The 18,555-nt window shown below is 46.9% G+C and overlaps 1 pseudogene; it reads right to left on the bottom strand.

Moving 5' to 3' along the window:
- Window positions 1-391: 391 nt before the first annotated feature.
- LOC110330042 lies at window positions 392-5,876 on the bottom strand (annotated as a pseudogene).
- Window positions 5,877-18,555: the final 12,679 nt, after the last annotated feature.

Below are 18,555 nucleotides of genomic sequence, written 5' to 3'. Positions count from 1 at the left end.
TAGCCTAAAGCTCCGGCACAGTGTGAGATTTCAGGTAGGCTGCAGCCCCGATGACATGTCCACCACCTGTTGCATAGCATCTGTCAGCCTTTCGTCAGGAGCTAGTGAGCTAAGCAGACCCCAGATCTCCTCAGTAGCTGCCTGCTGAGAAGCCAAAGGTGCCAGAGAAGGACAGCATTCCCATGATTCGGTCGGGGAAGAGGGAGAATTGGGATTCGAGGTTACCAAGAATGCAAGCCCTTATTGTGTGCGCACCGGCTGCAATGCATTCTGGGATCTACTGTCCAGACTGCCCGGCTGTAACCAAAATGTGCAAATTACTAAAAGGGAGAGAGTGGTTAAAAAACTAAGCTTGTGTCTGTGAGACAGAGAAGTCAGGCGTTTTGGTCGGTTAGTAGCCACTGAGGTAGGCAATTCTCTTTTGCGGTTGCTGTTGCCGACACCTGAGCTGTCTTTTCTCTGTAGCCATTTTCTTTTCAGCCACCACCAAAGCCTGCAAGTATTCTAACGCCTTGCTGAGGATCACGACTTTGGGGGCCTTAGAGCAGCTGGCCAGGGTGGGAACCTGGTCCCGCAGGACTAGGAACTGGGAGCGGAGGTCATTCCTCCTTTTCCGTTCCAAGAAGTTATGGTTCTTCCTCTTGGTCACGTCCTCAGTATCAGAACTGACAGGTTTGGGGTGGCAGTTTTATGAATTAGCATTATTAAGCAATATTAATATATATGATTTGAGACCATGCCAAGGTGATTCCCCGTGAGAGGTTTATTAAGCAGGGATGGGGAGCAGCAAAGCGGGTAGAAGAGTAGAGAAGAGAGAGAAAGAGAAGGAGAAAAAGGGGAAGGGGGAAGAGAAGAAGAGGAGAGTGGGGGTGAAGAGAGGAGGAGAAGAGAGCGAGGAGGGGGTGATCCCCTAATTTATACAGAGAATGACATCACACCAATGAGGGTGGGGACTGAGCCAGGTGAGTTGTGGGATTGAGGGTCGTTGTCCTGGCAACACAGGTCTAGTGTCACATGGTTGGGCCAGGACTTGGAGTGTCCTGGTGCTAACAGGCAGGACTGGGGAGCCTCACTTTCGACAAGTGGGGGACTCACAATCTCCTCCTCTTCCTCCTCCTCCTCTTTCTCCTTGGGAGCCTCTATCTCTGGAGCCTCTTCCTGGGGACCTGGCTCAGGATCCTCCTCTTGAGAGCAACTTTCTGGAGGAAAATGGGCAGCATAGTTATGTTGCTGTTAGTGGAGAGAGATGTGGAAGTGCTTCATGCAGGGGTCCAGGGGGTCTGCTCTGCTCGCACCGTGATGGTGACTGGCTTTTGGATGTCCAGAGATCTTCTCCACTGTCACCACGTCAATCTCTTCGCCTTCCTTAAAGCATTCTGGCCCACATCAGAAGAGCTTCACTTCGTCCTCCGCCTCTTTTGCATATCAGGAAGCTTGAGCCCCTATGTCAGGAAGGTTTCCATTGTGTTGAGAAACTTCTTAAGTTATAGTTAAAAGACAAAGGAAGCCAGGCAGTGGTGGCACGCCTTTAATCCCAGCACTTGGGAGGCAGAGGCAGGCGGATTTCTGAGTTCGAGGCCAGCCTGGTCTACAGAGTGAGTTCCAGGNCAGCCAGGGCTACACANAGAAACCCTGNCTCGAAAAANCCCCCCCCCCCAAAAAAAAAAAGACAAAGGAAGCTTGAAATTTGAACTTGTGATTATAAAAGTTGGATTGTAGAGTGAAATGTTTTATTAGAGTTAGGCTAATTTACAAGAAAGACATTTGTTGGTTAATGTTAGGACAGCGTCATAATAAGGGGAGGAAATAATATGAAGCATTTAGTCACTGGAAACAGCTTCGTTAAGGAAGTAACAGAAGATTACATACGTGAAACATATCTGAACTTGTGTATCTTTTATCGTGAAGCTTGTGAGCAAAGCAGATGTGTCTTTTTGATAAGAGATATGGTAGTCTTAACTAGTTAGCAGATTGACTAATGAGCTAATATGGTGGTGGAAGGAGCTCGAGGTCTGTTTTCTAGCTGTCAAGCTGTAGTTAGCTTAGCCATCAATGTAATCAGAAATCTAGGAAGAATAAATTATAATCTAGATGTCATGTATTATTTAAAATGACAGACGTTGGTCAATAGTCCACCTCCTAAACAATTCCCAGGTCCCTGTAGCCTCCGTCGCAGCTGGGGCAGAGGTGGTCGGTCTGCTCCTCAGGCCCAGGAGATGAGAGGCTTTTTCCTGTGGAGCAGAGATGTGGGAGAAATGACCCACCTTGTCTTAGGTAATATGAGACATTTAATTCTCCGGGGGTCCCCTGTTTGTCCACAGTTTAGGCCATGCCCTGGCAGTAGGTAAGGCAAAGGAGCAGTATTTCTCAGGGGTTATCATACCACAGTTCAGGTAGACTATTGTTGCTGTGCCTATAGCTTCTCGGAGACCTTGGGGGTTTAAGTTTAGGATTTGGGAGTCTCTGTCATCTTAAGCTTAAACATTTAATGTTATATTTAGCAGATTTTTGACAAGATTGAGAGCCAGTATCTATTAAGTACATTTGAATTAGACAATCTCTGTTTGTTTAATTATTTGTTCTATAATGTATCTAGCAAATATAGAGAGCACATGTAACTTAATGACAGTAGCAAAAACAAGGCGAAACAAACCCTTTAAAAAAAAGATTTATTTATTATATTTAAGTACACTGTAGCTGTCTTCAGACACCCAAGAAGAGGGCATCAGGTCTCATTACAGAGGTTATGAGCCACTATGTGGTTACTGGGGATTTGAACTCAGGACCTTCGGGAGGGCAGTCACTGCTCTTACCCACTGAGCCATCTCACCAGCCCCTGGTTAAACATATCTTAAAGCAGTGATCATTAGCCTTTTTACCATTGTAAATCTTTAAATTAATATTAAAATTATTCTTTATCAAGGCAGGATAGAAATCTCAAGTGGGAAGACAGTGAGGTGGAAACTACCCATAACAAAGATGTTAGATAGTCCCAAGACTGCCTATAACAAAGATGGTGCTGCATCTACAGCCAGCCATATGGCCACCCTTAGGTAAAATGGTGCTGAAGTGATAGCATATGAAACCCTTATCTGATTGTAACAAAGGTGGCGGATCAGCAGAGACAAACTGAAACGTTTTGTCTGGCAGACAGGAGGTCTCTCACTGTCACCAAAAGCAACCTCTGTCCCTGTGCATGGAGAGGTTTGGGCACAGTGGGTCAGCTGCTTCATGCTGTGCAAATAGAAATGGAAGACTGCTCTTTGGAGCAGCTGGCAGCGGTGAAGGTAGGCAGGGGCTACAGGAGTGCAGAAGAAGCGCCGTTGCAGAGTGAATTAAGTCCTAAACAAGATCTGGAGACTGGGGCTAGAAGTCAAAGGGGAAGGGGTCTGGGAGCAAGAGGGAAGAATAAGGTGGTTGGGAACATAGTTGGGGAAAAGCCTACATAGAAATCTTTCCGTCTTTTGGATTGCTACTGAGAGTTGTACAAGTTTTCTTTTTAAAGTGCCATTAAGCAGACATTTTAGTGGTATTGTTTAGTGGGTATTGGGGCCAAATTTAGCCTGTGAATTCAGAAGCCTTTAAGAGTGGGAGACATCCCATAGGGAGTTTGGACAGTGAAGACATTGCCTTTGGACTGAGAGTAGAAGCTGTCAATTATCTCTACCAGCCTTCTGAGGATTCATGTGAGAGCTAAGAATGTTGGCAGCCAAGCCAGATCATCAGGGCGTCATATGATGAAATGGGGGCCAGAGAAGGAGCTACGACAACCAAGAGAATGGTTTACCTAGGCCGAGGGTTTCCCAGCAGTAAGAAAGAAACTGCCTCAGGGAGAGAGAAAAATCGCACCCAGGGGAAGATTTCCTAGATGGAAGGGTCATGACTGTGAATGACTCCATCGTCAAGGACATCAGAGGGTGGCTTCGAGTTCAACAGCCCTCTCGTGGGACCAGGGACCATTTACACTGACCAGTGGCAGGGAAGCTCACCACTTCTCCAGGGTTTGGATGGAGGTCTAGACTTTCCAATGTCTGGAAAGTCTATGTGGCGTTGGGAGATAGGAACGTGCAAGTTTGTGAACCTGAGTCTTGGGAAATGAGAACCTGCACGTTTCTAAATCCGAGTCTCAGCACCAAATATTGTAGTTTTAAAAAGCGAAGGATGAGGAGGGAGGTGTGCCTTAGTGGGCCCATACCGAGGTATCCCTTCCCTCGAGGGACCAGCCATACAACTGGTATAGTATAGAATAGAGTTTATGTAAGGCATGGGAAGGGGAAGTGAGAAGAGAGACAGAAACAGAGACAGAAAGAGAAGGGTGGAAGAGAGCCAGGCCAGGAATGGAACGCTTGGAGAAAGAGGAGGGAGGGGAGAGAGGAGGAAGGGGTCAGGGAGAGAAGACAGAGAGAGAGAGAAGACAGAGAGAGAGAGAGAGAGAGAGAGAGAGAGAGAGAGAGAGAGAGAGAGAGAGAGAGCAGAGAGTGAGAAGGAGCCAAACAGCCCCCTTTATAGCAAGCCAGGCCTACCTGGCTGTTGCCAGGAAACTGTTGGGCAGAGCCTAGAAGGAATGCCAACAGTGACTGTATCTGGAGCAAAAATCTTCATCTACAGATAAGGAGAAAGCAAAAAACCTAAAAAATATTTTTTAAAGGCACTTTCTTTTTAATGAGGACACTACTGTTGTTCACAGCAACCTGACACTGCAGCATGGTGGTCTCACGTGTCCCAAGGCGCTCTCTGAGGGGTTTCCACACAGAGATCTCGCTGTTCCATGGAATGACTGTGAGGTTGGAAGGCAGCGGGAAATTCGGGAGACTGAAATCAAAACAGGAGACTCTATTAAACTAACAGCAACTTAAAAAACTCCCCACTAGTCATCTCAACCCCCATCACCTCCAACAGTGCTCACACACTTCTCACACACTTCTTCTGTACTAATGTTTTCTATAATTTCACTTCATCTGAGGGGAACACTGGGCTGAGATAAGATTTGCAGAAGATCACATGGAATTAAGGTCACGATGTTATCAGTGTGCTACAGTAAGCCATTTCAGCACCCTACCATCTTTATCAAGTCTATCAAACTGTCGGCTCTGGATATCAAAACAGTGGTCCCTGAAAAACACACGTTTACTGATTAAATGCCAAGTAAAGAGAAGGTTCATATGGGGCAGAGGTAAGGAGGCTCAGAGTAGCAGTTGTCACCTACTGCAGCTGGGACTCCAGAGACACCGTCACAACGTGGGGACAGCCTGGAGGGAGGTTACAGCCAGTCTGTCTCTCCAGTTTTGTTTTTGTTTTGTTTTGTTTTGTTTTTTTCGAGACAAGGTTTCTCTGTGTAGCCCTGGCTGTCCTGGAACTCACTCTGTAGACCAGGCTGGCCTCGAACTCAGAAATCCTCCTGCCTCTGCCTCCCAAGTGCTGGGATTAAAGGCGTGCGCCACCAAGCCTGGTGTCTCTCCAGTTCTTTATCTCTCTGTTTGTTTGAGATGGTGGTCCCACATAACCCAGGTTGGCGTCAAACTCACCTCTGATTTTCCCTAACTCCCAAGTGCTGAGATTACAGCCAGTGACACCACGAACAGAATTGGCCTCCTCCATTTAAAAATACGTTTGTGTGTGTGCATGCGCGCGTGTGTGGCTTGTGCACCAGGGAATGTGTGTGAAAGTCAGAGGACAGTTTATGGAGTTGGTCTCCTCTTGTTGTGGGCCCCAGGGATTGAACTCTGGTTGTCAAGTTTGCCGGCAAGCACCTGACCCATACACTGACCCACCCACCCAATCCTCTCAAGCTTAACGTGAGTGCTGGGATTATAAACATCGAACCAATTTTCAGTGGGGTTAAAGTTGGCTTGAGTGTTACCATGGTCCAAACCCATGGTTCTGAGGCTCTTGGTAGGGTGGGGCCAGCATGGGGGGGGCACACAGAGGAGGTACGTGGCTAAAGAGGGGGTAGGGTGGGCGGAGAGGGCCATGCTTTCTAGAGGGTGTGTGCATTTCTCCTTCCGGCTGGTGTTTTCGATGTGGTAAGCACATCCCTTCTGCGGAAGCGATGGAGAGGAAACCTGGCTCTTCCTGTTCTTACCAGTGCTGCTGCAAAATGCAATGGTAAGTGAAGAAACGTGGGGGGGAAGGAGGAAGAGGAAACACTGGGAAGGAGGAAGAGGAAAGTGCTGGCCAGGTCAGGATGCTAGGCTCCAGAAGCACAGAGCTGGCTCTTTTCCAGGTGACTCAGAGGAACAGGCCACCGTCCCTATGCCAGATCCACTGGTCAGTCGGGAACCAGATGATAATTTCTCCACATTGAAAGGCAGCCAAACGACCGCACAGTTGAAAAACTTAAGAATGAAGGTAAACCTCAAGGGCGAGACTGTAAAAGAAATCTGCGAGGCCTCGATGCTACCCCTCCCCCTTTCCATTCCCCCTCCAACGCCATGCAGAGTTGGGCAGAATCATTTTAATATCAGAGTCTGCTTCTCAACCTTGGAAGGGAACGTCTCTGCGTCCACGAGCTGTTTCGTAGGATTTAGCAGGACAGCATCCCGACCTCTGGGCGCGGGTCCACAGGTGCTGCTGACTAATGACAGGATATTTAGATGTTTGTTTGTTCATGAGAACCAAGCAACGGCATTGCTATCCTGCCCCTTTCAGAAGAGCCTGTCCCTGTCTAGCTTTTCTCTTAGATTTTATTCTTCACAACCCACCTTTCTCCCCGCTAAAATGTTGGCGGGCCACATGCCTGGCCCCTGCTCCCCTCTTAACGCCATGGGAGACCTTTCACCCTGGGGTCACTGCTCCTAACATTTTGGGTATGCGAGAAGCTTCTCGCTTGCTTTCAGGCCAACCCTGGCTTTCTTGAACTAGATTTCAAGTAGTACCAACTTCCTCCAGTTCCTGTTTGGGGAGTAGAGCATCTTTTCTCTGAAGAGAGACAGCAAAATGAGAATCCGGCTTCGATGTTAATGCTTGATTAGAGAAGAAAAAGCCGGCTAGATTTCTAACTTTTCAGAAGCATAAAGTTCTGCCTTCCTGTCCCCTCACCCAGGCACACTGAGGTTTTACCTCTCTCTCTCTCTCTCTCTCTTTTTTAAGGGATTCCCCCCACCCCCAAACAGGGTTCCTCTGTGTAGCCCTGGCTGGCCTGAACTTATTCTGTAGAACATGCTGTCCTTCAATTCAGAGATCCACCTGACTCTGCCTCCAGGGTGCTGGGATTAAAGGAGTGCCTGGCTAAGGGGATTTATATTTTTGATTAAAATTTTAATTTTTGCGTATTGATTGATTGACCGTGTGTGTGTGTTTGTGTTTGAGTGCCATGTAGGTGTGAGTGACCACAGAGGCCAGAATAAATCCTTGGATCTCCTGCAGTTGGAGTTATGGGCGGCTGTGAGTCTCCTGACTTGGGTACTAAGAACCCACTTCTGATCCTGTAGAAGGGCAGGATGAGCAGGTCTTGGCCTTCCCACCAGCCCCTGCAGTTTTGTTTCTAAAGATGTCCTCCTCCCCTCCCCCTCCCCTCCCCCTCTCCTCTTCCTCCTCCCCCTTCTTCACCCCTCTTCCCCTCGTCCTCCTCTTTTTCTATTTTTATTTTTCTAAACCAGAAATACCAACTATATTTTATTGACTTCTGGACCAACTTTAATGAAAGTCTGTCAGATGCTCTGTAATATCTATCCATTAGGTCTCAGTGTACAACAAACCAACATGATGTGACCCAAGGGTCCCTTCAGTTGAAGGACTGGCTCTGATATCTAATATTACCCATCAGATGTCTAAAGGTTGACAGGAACGGGCCAGAAAGCTAGACATCTCCATCTTCACACTGTGCCTGTCTGCTTTGCTGCCTTAGCCCTTGTCAGATTTCCCTGTTCTGTAGACCGGTCCTTCACAGGAGCTGGTGAGCTCTTACTCCTACTCCATCCTCATGGTCTGTCAGCAACTGCAGCCCAACTGTCCAAAGCTCCCAGACAGGTGTGGATCCATGTTCTCCCCCACTGCTGGGGTGTGGGAAACACTGCTGGGCAGGCAGAACTCAGAGAGGCTGGACTGTGTTTACCCTTAGCTGCTGCTGTAGAGGGCTGGGTCCTTAGCTTAGTGGGGAGTTGTCTGGGAGTGCAGACAGGCCTTCTGTGGGAGACTCAGGGAGTGCGGCTGGGTAGGTGAAGACCTTCTCATGCTCCCCACAGCTGTCCTTGATGAAAGAGGCAGTCCTTGGCTCCAAACTATTTACTGATTGTTCATTATGGAAAATGGATGCATACCACCTCATCAGGGCAGACCAGAGATTAAATGCCATTTGCAGGGAAGAACGTCCAGGGAGGGAAGCTAATTGGTTTAACCCTTGGGGCCCATTTAGATACCTCATTAGCATGGAGAACTCTGTTCTGGGCTATGTGACCACAGATATCCTTTCCTATGAGAGAAGCGTGGCCCATGTTCCAGGCCAGGAATCTAGTGGGGATCAGGGAGACCCCTACCTTCTCAAATGGGTACCTGGGTGCCAAGGTCTCAGACCCACTCAACCTTACCAAGTTTCCTGGCATGGTCCATTGTCCCACAGATTGGAAAGATGGCTTAACAGTTAAGAGCACTGGCCGCTTGTCCAATTCCCAGCACCCACAGGGAAACTCCAAACTGTAACTCCAGTTCCAGAGGACCCAAAGCCCTCTTCTCCATGTTAGTGAGCACCAGGAATTCACATGGCAAACAGGCCTACATGTAGGCAAGACACCCACACCCATAAAATAAAGGAAGAATGAGAGGAAAGGCCCAAACAGAGCTGCCTGGCCTGAATGTTTATGCAGGAAGACAGCTCCAGCTGTAAGGGAAACCCAGCAGCCGTGGGACACTGTGGGTCGGCCTATAAACTACAAGCCAGGATGTTTGCACACAAAGGTTAAGCATCTTTTGAATCCATCCATGCCCCGTGGAAATTTTCCAGTTATTAAATGAAATCATTCCAGCAAACCAAACATCCTTTTCAGAGAGTAGCCTGGTCTCTGGCTTCTCCTTATGAGCTAAAGTCTGGCTCGAGCAGTCTGTATGCCTGAGGTGCTTGGCTTGGTATCCTTCATACTGCTTCTCCACCCAGAGAGCCTGTCTCTGAGACACACTTACTCTCCCTGTTCTTGTACATCGATGTTCTTGGTTGTGTTCTTGTGAGTTCATGACAAGATGATAATGCTTTTAGGCAGGCTCCATTTTCCAGTGTGGGTAAGCAGGCTACCTTTGTTTTTATTTTGTAGGTACATGTGTTCCTGTATGTTGTGCTTGGAGACCAGAGGTGGTCTCCTAACTTCTTCAACTTCTTTTCTTCTTAATATTTAAAGAATGATTTTATTATTATTGCTGTTGTTATTATTTGAGTGTGTGTGTGTGTGCACATAAGAACAGCCATGTTTGTACCTGGTGAATAACTTTCAGAATTCAGTTCTCTCCTTCCACTCTGGGTTCTGGGTATCAACTCAGGCCATCATGCTTGAGTAGCAACCGCTTTTACCTGTAATCCTTTACTGTTTTTTTTTTTTTTTTGGGGGGGGGTTGTTTTTGTTTCTTTTGAGACAAGGTCTCACATGGAACCCAGCCATCCTCCTGCATCCACCTCCTTAGCACAAGTTCCGTGGGAATACACTACTATGCCTGCCTTTGATGCAAATGCTGGAGATCCAAACCCAGGCCCTCGGATTTGCTGGACCAGCACTTTAACCGCTGAACCATTTCTCCATCCTTGGCTTTTGTTGTTGAGACAGGATCTGTCTTAGTGATGGTTTCTATTATTGTAATAAGAGACCATGATCAAAGGCAACATAGGGAGGACAGGGTTTATTCCAGCTCTTACTTCCAGAGCACAGTGTGTAACTTTGGGAAGTAGGGCAGGGTAGGAGCCTGGAGGCAGGAGCCGATGCTCAGGCCATGGAGAAGTGCTGCTTATTGGCTTGCTTTGTGTAGCTTTCAGCCTTTCTTGTTATAGCACCCAGGACCACCAGCCCAAGGAAGGTACTGCACCTCACAGTGGGCCTCACCACATCTATTACCAATCAAAAAAAAAAAATGCACCACAGGTTTGCCCACAGACAAATCTGCTGGGGGCACTTTCTCAATTGAGGTTCCTTCTCCTCAAATGACTCTAGCTTAGGTCAAGTTGACAAATAACCAACCAGGACAGGACCTCACACTTTAGCACAGGCTAGTCTGGAATTATAGCCTTGACAGGCAGCAATCTTTCTGCCTCAGCTTGCCTGGATGCTGGGATTACAGCTATGGCTACCACACCTGGCTAGTCTTACTGTCTATACTCACTGTTTTTATCTTCTTGTACATACTGTGAGCTTCCCGGAGTGTAGGAACACCTCGATGATCTTGCTTCTCCAGCTTCTTAAGAGGTTTACCTAGCTCAACAAGAGACTGGATCCTGCTGGAAAGTTCAGTACATTTGAGACCGATGGGTCTGAGCCCTACCCTTCTATGATAGTTCCAGGATCCACCTGTGACAGAATCACCAGGATGGAATGTAGAGAGAATCTCTTATAAGCAACACCTGTCAATAAAAAAAGCTGATAGCCAATGAGCTGAGACAGGAAACAGGAGGTGGGATCCTGGAAGGAAAAGAGAGAATTCTGGGAAATAGTGAGGGAATAAAAAGTCTCATGGAGAGACACTGCAGGGAGACACTGAGGAAGAAGCAGGTTGGGACTGAAGGAGAGATAGCTAACCATGTGGAAGACAGAATAGTTTGAATGGGTTCAATAAGTTATGAGCTACTCTGTGAATAAGCCAAAGCTTATGGCAAAGGCATTTAATTATAAATAGTCTCAGAGTCATCATTCTAGGACTAAGGGGCTAGGAGTAGAAAAACGGACTTTTTTTTTTTTTTTTAAATGGAACCCCCATTTAAGTGCCTCCCAGATGGGGTGGAATTCCCCTTCCCCAGTTCCCAAATCAACAGACACCAAGTGGAGAGGACAGGGTTACAGAAAGATTAGAAGTTACTGAGCATGACAAAGGGCACTCCCCAGAGAACAGCCCACGGATTTCTTGATATTGGTCAAGTGGTGTTTTAGAGAAATCGCTTCGTCAGCCCACCCGCACATCCTCAAACCCGAGAGTTACATGAAGCTCGGGGTCTTCTGTGATTTCAGCGTCATGAACCTGAGGCACGTCAACCTTTAGGAGCGCATTCCTTATTTCAGCTTATTTTATGTGTGAACACACAGAAATACCCTTGATTCCTTGCCCTTCAGTGTTTGCCAAGGAGGAAATGGCCACTCACTCACTCAGGAAACATGTACAGTTCCCATCCCAGCTCTGTGCCAAGTACTGCTTAGCTCTGGGGATACACACAGCTTGGGGTTGGGGCTTTGTTCGTTTGTTTTTCTTTTCTTTTCTTTATTTATTTATTATATGTAAGTACACTGTAGCTGTCTTCAGACACTCCAGAAGAGGGAGTCAGATCTTGTTACGGATGGTTGTGAGCCACCATGTGGTTGCTGGGATTTGAACTTCGGACCTTCGGAAGAGCAGTCGGGTGCTCTTACCCACTGAGCCATCTCACCAGCCCTCATTTGTTTTTCTTATTGGTTGTCACTTATAAATCCTCTCTCCTTGTCTGTATCTCTGGTCCCTGCACTGTTTGGCTCCTCAGCATCCTTGAGAGCTGAGAACTGACTTGTGCTGGCTGAGATACTGTCATATGTGGGCAATAGCAGGGAAGGTGTCTGTAGTAATGTCGTCCCTCTTCTGTCCCTTGAGATTTCTTAATCAGTGAGGTCCCAAGAGAGGCATCAGTTTCTGTTCCTGTGTGATCTGTGCGTTTGCTTCGTAATGTAACACAGTTGCCTCTTTTTATTTTCGGTTCCAAAGCTGGGTGACACAGAACACCAAACTGTCACAGATTTAGTCATCACACAGGTACTTGAGTCCAAGCTCTCCGAATCATAAAGAAATTAAACAATAGCAGTTTACCCTGATACCAGACCACAGCCTCTTCACCCTGAGACCTAGACTTCACTCCTCTGTGCTTGCCTCTGTGTGCGTTTATATTATATAAGTACGTTTTTAAATGTGAGGGGCAAGTTTCAGTAAGATAGACAGATGCCCCCTGAGGTGAAGTTTGATCGATTCCCACTCCCCTCCCCCGCCCAGCTTCCTCAGTTTCCTAAGTACAGGGCTGGAGTTAATGACTCATTTTAAAAGAACAGAATATTAAAAGAGAAAAGCAGGCACGAGAGGGACAGCTCTGTAGCATCCTGCTCATTCAGGGAGCCCCGAGTCAGATTCCTAGCACCCACACATGGGCACCTCACCACAGCCTGGAGTCCAGCACCAGGGGGATCTTCTGCCCTCTTCTGGCCTACACACACATGCACACACTCAAATAAATAATGAAAATAAATCTTTTGGGAGTGTTTTCTTTCCTTCCTTCCTTCCTTCCTTCCTTCCTTCCTTCCTTCCTTCCTTCCTTCGTTCCTTCCTTCGTTCCTTTCTTTCTTTCTTTCTTTCTTTCTTTCTTTCTTTCTTTCTTTCTTTCTTTCTTTCTTTCTTTCTTTCTTTGCACCCTCCCCCCCGTGTTTTGTTTTCTTAAGCCATAAGGACCTCACCCTAGAGAAAAAGAAAGGGTTAAACCCAACCCTCTTCTGATGTGCACAAATGCACTTCTGATGAGCACAAATGCACTTTCTTTACAGTTTTATCTTACATTTAAGAGACATTGATTCTTTAAATATTTGATAGACAATTTTTTTTTTTCAAAAAGTGAGTCGTATGCCTGCTGCCCCAGGACTTGGACGCCAAGAGTGGAAGGGTGTTATGAGTTCATGGCCAGCCTGGTCTACATAATAAGTCCCAGGTTAGCTAGGGCGACACAATGAAATCCTGCCTCAAAAGACAGAAACAACAAAAGGCCCAGGATGGTGGCGCACACCTTTAATCTAGCACATGGAGGCAGAGGCAGGTGGATCTCTGAAGTCAAAGGACAGCTTGTTCTATGTAGCAATTTCAAGCCAGCCAGGGCTATATAATGACACCTTATGTACCCTATGTCAAAAATGAAACAACAAAAAACAAAACAAAACAAAAAATAGAAAGGAAGAAGAAGAAGAAAAAAAGAATTACCTAAGTGTTCCGATCTAGCTTAGGGAAATTTGCTAAAGGGCTATTCAGTTCTTGAACACACCCTGTTTATAAAGCATGCTGTAGAAAATGGTCCTTCAGAACAGTGGGAAAGGAGAGAAATATGTTCTCTTACTAAAACACGCAGACCTCTCTATCCTGGAAGATATATTTATTGGGAAGAGTTTTGTGTGATCAAGGCGTTGTGAAACAGCTTATAGCAAATTGGCTGCTTATGTTAGGGTCTACTGACCCAACACCCTGATGCCACAAGAAAAGAAAACATCCCAAGTTCAGTCACATGTGTATAATGTTTGCTGTCAGATACATAACAAAGGTCTACATAATGTCCATACATACAAAACATACTGTAAGATATGTTTTGTGGACTTAGGAAGCCTCAGGCGTCTGTCCTTCCAGGCACCGCCTCCCCCCTCCCCCCCCCACTCTTATTCTTCCCTGAGGAGGAGGTTGTCATTCTATCAAATCCTAATTAAGGCCAAGACAAAAGTCTTTCTGAGCCAGCAGTGAACTGCAGGACCATTTAGAACAGGCTTGAATGCCATTCAGTCTACAGCCTGTGGATTACAGGCATGTGACCCTGCTTGGCAGGGCATGGTCTTCAGTATTTCCAGAGAAGCCACACATCTTAGATACTACCACCTTCCCCAGTCAAAAATCTCTGACCTCCACCTTGCTGGTCCCAGAGCTCTCTGAAGCATGTGGTGACCTGCCTGGCTAACCACTCCTAGAGCGCGCACACTGACTGGTTTAGGGCATCTAGCTAGCTCAGTGTAGAGAGCTAATCGAAGGAACACACCCACTTACAGCAGGCAGATTCTGGTGGCGTTTTAGAAGAAAGTTGTAACAACACAAACACCACCATGAAAATGATTACTCAGTGGGAGACATATGGCAAGGTTAGTAGACGTGGCTAAGCCTCCCTCTTGATATTCAGTACAGGCAGGTAGTACTGGAAATTATAAAACCTTGGCTGGGATGTGGCTCGCTCGGTAGGGTACTTGCCTAGAGTGTGTGAAGCCCTGGGTTCCATCCCAGCACCAAACTATCTTACAGGCTGGTGAGATGGCTCAGTGGGTAAGAGCGCCCGACTGCTCTTCCTAAGGTCCCGAGTTCAAATCCCAGCAACCACATGGTGGCTCACAACCATCCGTAACAAGATCTGACGCCCTCTTCTGGAGTGTCTGAAGACAGCTACAGTGTACTTACATATAATAAATAAATAAATCTTTAAAAAAAAAAAAAAAAAAACTATCTTACAGGTGCTGCACGCTCGGAATCCCCGAAGGGAAGAGGGCGACAGGAGGATCGGAAGGTGAAGGTTATTTTCAGCTACATAGTGAGGTTGAGGGCAACTTGGGGTACACAGGGCTTTCTCTAACGTTGGAGGGGACAGTGGAGAGCTAGAGAGATGGCTCAGTGGTTAAGAGCACTTGTTGCTCTTGCTGAGGACTGGGTTGAGTTCCCCGTGCCCATATCTGTCAGTTCACAACTACCTGTAACTCCAATTCCAGGTTATTTTATGTCCTCTGGAAGTACCACACACACACACACACACACACAAATAAAAAGTAAATGAACAGGAAAGAAAGAGCTGCAGTAACGTCTGATGTTTTCTTTCTTTTTTTAAAAATAATACTTTTAAGTTTTTTTTTTTTAAAGATTTATTTATTATTATATCTAAGTACACTGTAGCTGTCTTCAGACGCACCAGAAGAGGGCATCAGGTCTCATTACAGATGGTTGTGAGCCACTATGTGGTTGCTGGGATTTGAGCTCAGAACCTTCAGAAGAGCAGTCATTACTCTTAACCACTGAGCCATCTCTCCAGCCCTGTCTGATGATTTCTTAATGTATTCTTGCCTTTAGTAAGAGGGGTTTGAAAACAATAGAGAAATAAGTTATAAATTCCAGTGATCTCTAAAGACCCTTCACAGATGAGCCCTGCCTCTGACGTTCACCAAATGCTAAGTCTCCTACACCCGAGTCATTTCTATCAGTACTAGAAATTCTTCTGAAGGATTTCAAGGAAAGCCCAAACCTGGCCGGTTAAGACATAGTGTCACCAGAACACTCCTGCCCCCTGGTGGCCATATTCAGAACTGCATTGACAAGGCGGGAGGTGCTCGCGCGAGAGGGTTGCGGGGGAGATTATGTGTGGCAACCGTGAAAAGAAAACCACGAAATAAATGGTTAATTTTCTTGCTTTCCCGGTGCTTCCCGTCCATCAGTGTCCAGCAGGAAGTGTCAGAAGCCGTCCACCTACTCACAGGAATTGCAGTTCCGCCGCTTTCTTTTTTATTTTTGATTCTTTAATAACTTTAATCTGTGGAGCATATCCACGTCTTCCTGTCATTAGGGAATTCGATGAAAGTCCAAGCCTTGGGAGAGGTACGGAATCCAGCCAACAGCAATTTATATGAGCAGGCCTACGGGGGCATGGACAAGTGAAGGAACAGGAAAAGAATTCAAGATTGAACAAAGCTGTAAATTGATTAATTGGGTTTAATTAAGGGGGAAAGCAGTTGGGTTGTGGAAGTCCTGCCAACCATGTCAGGTGGAAAGGAGCTTGAAGGATTAGGCTCAGGAGAAGGGCATTTCAACTCCAACCCCGTTGACAGGACACTTCTCTTCTTATTAAAGCCCAGTATTGGTCTTGTATATGGGAATGGGAGAGGGAGACAAACAAGGGAGGGACACAAGTAAAGCCGAGTCTGGAGATGGGATTTAGGTAAAATGAAAGGGCGGCAGCCAAGTCTTCGCATTTAAATGGTGAAGCCCTACTCTGGCACAGCCCCTCTGCAGCTGGCTGCCGTCCTGGGACTTGTAAGGGTGATGGGAAAGGTTTAGAATCTGCTGTCAGTCGTCAGTCTGGCAAGCTGCTTTTCGCAGTTAGTCCTGGATCCCATTCTGAAGCTCTTTCCGGGTCACCTCTGGCTTTTCCCCCGTTTGCTAGGGTATCCAGGTCATATGTGATGTTTGTTTTCAAGACAGGGTTTCTCTGTGTATCCCTGACTGCCCTGGGATTCACTCTGTACACTAGGCTGGCCTCGAACTCATTGAGATCTGCCTGCCTCATCTTCCCGAGTACTGGGATTAGAGGCGTGTGCTACCACCGCTAGGCATGATGGTTAGTTTTATTCCGTCAATTTGATTCAATCTAGAATCACCTAGGAAGACAGTCTTAAGGTAGAGCTGGCTACATTAAGTTGGCCCTCAAGCGTGTCTGCGAGGGATTTTCTTAATTGAGGTGGGAAGACCCCCTTCCAGTGTGGACAGCACGGTCCCTGGGCTGAGCGCCAGACAGTAAGGAGTGAGCTGAGAAGCGGGGCGTGCATGCACTTGTTCTGGTTATCATGTGACCAGCTCTTGGAAGCCTCTGCCACCGGGACCTCCGTGGACTGTAGTGTAGTCTGAGGTTGTGAGCTGGAATAAACGATCCCCTTAATTGCTTTTGTAAGGACACCTTATCGAAGGAACAGAGAGGAAGCTAATCCAGTATGCCACAGCGCAGATGCTCCACCCGATTTCGCGAGGTCTTCCTGGCTGCCACGTGGGTTGTTTCCAGGGGCCCCCTGCCGTCCGAGTCTGATTCTCACTCATTTTCAGCTCAAGATCGGCTAGCTGGAGAGAAGCAGTACTTCCCCGTTTTAGCACTGGAGCTCACTTCCTATTGAGCAAAGCTTCCTCCTGGGGTCAATTCTTGCCGCGCCCTGCAGGAGTGAGCAATTTTTTCCACAGAAAGAAGAAGTAGATTCATCTACCCCAGGCCTAAGTAAACACACCCATTCCCCCCGGATGGCTGCACACTGCCTCACCCAGTAGTACTCAGTAGTACTCAGGCTTAAGTGCTGCTTGGTTGTACTAAAGCTTCTGGCAGCAGATAGACCCCCTCCCATGGAATAATTTACCGCCTAGTTGCTGGCCCAGTGTATCCTCCTCTTTTCTGGGGTCACATGATTCCTGTGTCAGCAATGCTCATTCCTCTGCATTCTAAATAGATACATTTACCTCTGAGAATAAACCGGAACCTAGTCAGGGTTTCTCTGTGCAGCCCTGGCTGTCCTAGAATTCACTCTGTAGATGACCCTGCCTCCCAAGTGCTAGAATTAAAGGCGGGCATCACCACCTCCTGGCTCAACCTGGTCCCCATCTTAAAGTGTCTCGGTTGCTTTAGCCTACATCAGTCCTTCCCTCTGTGGAATCTCTTTAGTGACAATGCCTTCTACATGCCTAGTGCCTGAATAAGGGTGAACCTGGGAGCCACGATGTCCAAGGGTTGTGACTGTGGGACGGTTTGAATGAAAGGTTGGATCTGATAGAATTACATTATGAGTGTTTCAGAGAGCCACAGTGGGACTGTGGTGGAGTTAATGGGAACAAAAGAGAATGGTGGATTATGGGTTTCTAAAACTGAAGAACAAAAGCCTAGCATAGTGGTTCTCGGGGGTGGGGGTGGGGGTGGGGGGAGGACATTATTAGATCGCCGAGTCCCAGTCCTACCCCTTGGCACTTGAATCAGAATCCCTGAGATAGAGATCTATCTATCTGTGCTGTGATGAGTGAGTCTGACCATCCTCAAGATTGCAATCCACTAGCTTGAGTTAGAGGCTTGAAGGTCGTGTCTTGAGAAAGCAGTGTTTTGTACTGAGAAGGTGTGAGACAAGTTGATAACTTGTCTCCCACTCTGGCACCGGGCAAGCCCCAGTGAGATGACTCGGTGGACAGGGGACCAACTGCCAAGCTGATTCCAGTCTGATCCATGAAATCCGCCTGGAGGAGAGACCTGAGAATGGTCTTCTGATGTTCATCTCCATCCCCACTTTTAATTAAAAATAAACTCTTATTTTTAAGAGCTGATGAATAGTTTATTAATTCAGGGGTTTGTTTGTTTGTTTGTTTGTTTTGCCACCGGTCTCAGGAATGACCAAGCATACAGATGTGGGTGTGATGCTGAGGCTGGAGCCTGTAGTGTCACAAAAGGAGGGGCCAGGCTCGGCAGCGGACGGGCAAAGGCCTAGGATTTGGAAGAAGGGAAAGCAGAACTGTTGGACCCTTCCTTCCCTATGGGATGAAAGGTTTTCAGCCTTGAGAATAAAATGAAGTCAGAGGAGGGAAAGAACTCCAAGGATAAAGTTGGGAAGCTATTGAGCATACATTTCGGGGGTTTTGTTTGGTTGGTTTTTTCTGGTTTTTGGAGACAGGTTTCTCTGTGTAGTCCTGGCTGTCTTTGAACTCAGAGATCCACCTGCCTGTGCCTCCTGAATGCTGGGATTACAAGCATGCACCTCCAAGCTTGGTTTGAGCATAATTTTCTTTCTTTCTCTCTCTCTCTCTCTCTTTCTTTCTCTCTCTCTCTCTTTCTTTCTTTCTTTCTTTCTTTCCTTCCTTCTTTTTCTTTCCCTTCCTTCCTTCCTTCCTTCCTTCCTT

Source organism: Mus pahari, chromosome 12, assembly GCF_900095145.1.
Source record: "Mus pahari chromosome 12, PAHARI_EIJ_v1.1, whole genome shotgun sequence".
In the NCBI taxonomy this organism is placed as follows: Eukaryota; Metazoa; Chordata; class Mammalia; order Rodentia; family Muridae; genus Mus; species Mus pahari.
Note: the sequence above shows the minus strand (reverse complement) of the source record. Positions and strands in the feature narration are given on the sequence as shown.